Source organism: Echinops telfairi, unplaced genomic scaffold, assembly GCF_000313985.2.
Source record: "Echinops telfairi isolate 266 unplaced genomic scaffold, ASM31398v2 ScPeMD7_7427;HRSCAF=8465, whole genome shotgun sequence".
Taxonomy (NCBI): Eukaryota; Metazoa; Chordata; class Mammalia; order Afrosoricida; family Tenrecidae; genus Echinops; species Echinops telfairi.
In genome coordinates, this window is record NW_022111327.1 from 12,977,357 (window position 1) to 12,980,378 (window position 3,022).

The following is a 3,022-nucleotide window of genomic DNA, read 5'->3' on the forward strand; positions in this document are numbered from 1 at the left end:
TTTGCAGTAAGGAAGCAGTTTATGAGAACCAGCTAGGACAGACGTTTGTGCACTGTCCTAGACAGATACATGACATGAGACACAGTGCTCCTCTAATGGCTCCTTCACACCTGGCCTAACACAAGTGGAGAGGTGAGTTTGAATGGGATGCAGTTATTCTGTGGGGGCCGAGTTTGAAGCTGGGGCCTGAGGCACTCAGTGCAATGGGAAAGCTGACGCCACACAGATAAGAGTGTTCCAGACTATGCACACAGGCTGGGGTGGGGTGTGCTCTTCCTGAGCTGCCCTAGCAGATCTCCCACCTCGGGGTCCCAGGCATCCTACAGGGATGGCAGGTATCTGAGTGTTTCTGAGACTTGCTGAGCTTCCAAGTTCATGCTGACTCACAGTGACCCCTGTAACAGAGTACTGTCCCGTGGGGTGCCCTGGAATTCTAATCTGATGATGAAACTTGGTCTCATGTGCTTTGGACATATCAGGAGAGACTAGTCCCTGGAGGACATCCTGCTTGGTAAAGTGGAGGGACAGGGAAAAGAGGGAAAGCTCTCCAGGAGATGGACGGACATAGTGGCTGCAACCATGAGCTCAAACATAACGCTGGTGACCATCGTGCAGGCCCTGGTGGTACTTTATTCTGTTGTACATCAGGTTGCTGTGAGTGGAACTGGCTCAACGACCCCGGACAATGATCCTGATGAGAGCAGACTGCCTGTCTTTTCTCCCACGTTGGGTTCATGCGGCTGGTTTTTCCATTAATAGCACTTAACCACGGTGCCACTAGGACTCCAGAAGGGACCAGGGTGGGTCCACTGCTCATTTTGTGGTCAGGTGCTCAGGAGTCCCATCTGACTCACAGCGACCCCACGTGACACCATAGGCTATCCTCTTTAAGGAAGCAAATCTTGCTTCAACGGTACTGTTGGCGGGCTTGAACACATGACCATCAGTCAGCTGCTGCCCCAGCAGTGCTCCCCAGTCAGGAACCCAGGGCAGGGCTCCCAGAGAAGACCACGCCCACCGAGACCTCGCACTGATTCAGTGCAGCGCAGCTCTGCTTCAGTTTGGAAGAGCTCGCGACGGGGCGAGGCTTATGAAGACGTGGCGGAAGTCCCGCCCCTCGTAGCGGGAGACGCGGGACGTGGCCCCAGAGTCCGCTTGGGGTTCCGGCTCTCTCGCGATACTCACGGCCGCCGCTAACCCCGTTCGCGCGCTCACCGCCTTCGGTCCCGGGTTTCCGGGCGCGGGGAGCCGCGGTGGCAGAGGATGGGGCCCCGTGTGGAGGGCGGACGCCCGGGGAGAGGAGCCAGAAGATGCAGACTCGGAGGGAGAGGAAGAGGGGACGACGAGGAGGAAGAGGCGCTGCTGAGCAGAGAGCCCCCGCTGCCAGCCGGCGCCCAGTGCGAGTGCTTGATTCACCCAGACATTGAGTGGGGCCTCAGAAGCGGACGCTGACCCCAGGTAACGGGCCTAATGTTCAGGGCGGGGCCGCCGACGTTAGGTGGTGATTCGGAGGAGGGGCGGGGCTACGAGGGCGCGAGACCGAGCGTTTCTGGGCGTGGCGACCCCTAGGAGGCGTGGTCCTCGGGTTTGTTTTCTGACTGGCGTTTCCCTCAGGCTGCCGCTGCGTGATGTGTGGCTAAGGCCCTGTCTCTGGTGCACACGCTGGACGGCTGGTGCCCACGAAGACGCCCGACAGCCAGCTGGTCTTCGGCTGTGGCAATTTCGAGCAGCTAATAGGTGCGCTGCGGGGACGAGCTTGCAGACCGGTCTTCCCCTCCTTGCCCGCCAGCCCTATGTCCCAGGTCCACCCCTCAGCAGGCAGGCCCTTCCAGGATTGGCGTGAGCTGCAGCCCGCTCCCTGCAGAAGCTCAGGGTTTTTTAGCCGACTTTCTGGGCCGGCCAACCTGCCTGCCGCCCACCCGCTGCCCCTGGGCAGCGCCCCCTTGGCACCGGTCGCCCCACAACAGGGCCCCTGCTGTCCACCTTCGTTTCTGCGGAAGAGCCCCGGCCTCCAGGGACAGGCTGCACTGTCAGAGAACTGTGGAGTTCCACCCTTCAGGGAGACCCCAGGTCCTCCCCCACTATCGGTTGCCTGGCTGCCCTGTGCACCCCTGAGACGCCCCCCTGTACTCACAATGAATCCCGGGGCAGCTATGTGAGGGCAAAAGGCTCACGTGTGACGCGCTGCTCCATTAAAGAGGCTCCAGGGCTTCCCAGAAGTCAAGTCCGTCTTCCTGGAAGTGGAGAGGATGGCTCCTGACACAAAGGTACTCAAACTGGCCTGCTCACCTGCAGCTACCAGGTGTGACCATCAGCGCAGGTCCGGGGCAGAGCCCGCAGCAGGACGACCGAGTCAGGGGGCAAGCAGAGGGATGGCCCCACTTTATCCAGGGCCACCTGCCCAGGTGTGCGCTGGCTGTGTATGTCACCTGCCCAGGTAGAGTCTGCCTGTGTGTGTCATCTGCTCAGGTGTGCAGGTAGTGTCGCTCTCAATTTGAGGCAGGGAATTAGCTAAGGCAGCCACAGAGAAAAGAGGGAGACAGGCGGGGCTCGCCGACCTTTTATCTCTTTGCCTCCACCCTAACTGCGACCTTATTAATCCATATGTTCCTATTAGTCAGGTTGACACATTAAACCAACCTAGCACAACACCTCACAGCAGCTTTCCTCGCGTCTTGAAAGCTGCGCCAGGGAGGATACAAGTATTCATTTACTAATAATCAATTGACAAAGATTTCAGGTCAGTGTTAGGTTCTTAAAAGTGGCTAGATAAATACTACTTCTGAAACACTTGATCCCAAGTGTTGGACTAAGGATTTTTAAATGGTTTACAGATTAATAAAACACCATTTAAGCGCTACTTATTACATCAAGTTTTGAATTTCGGATAAAATATATCCCAGTGTGACCCGTCCCGTCCCGCAGGTCATCAAACAACGTGGATACCTGAAAAAGGGACTGGGAATGAAGAGGGGCAAGAGACGTGAGAAATGGAGGCAAGACAGGAGTCTGATCAAGCCTC

At 57.3% G+C, this 3,022-nt stretch overlaps 1 long non-coding RNA gene across 1 annotated transcript in view; it reads left to right on the forward strand.

Annotated features, from left to right (window-relative positions):
- The first annotated feature begins 1,239 nt into the window (after window positions 1-1,239).
- Window positions 1,240-3,022, forward strand: part of LOC123522639 — an 18,520-nt gene continuing 16,737 nt past the window's right edge. The window contains exon 1 of the long non-coding RNA XR_006680879.1: window positions 1,240-1,458. This is a non-coding gene — a long non-coding RNA (uncharacterized LOC123522639). The remainder of the gene's footprint in view (window positions 1,459-3,022) is intronic.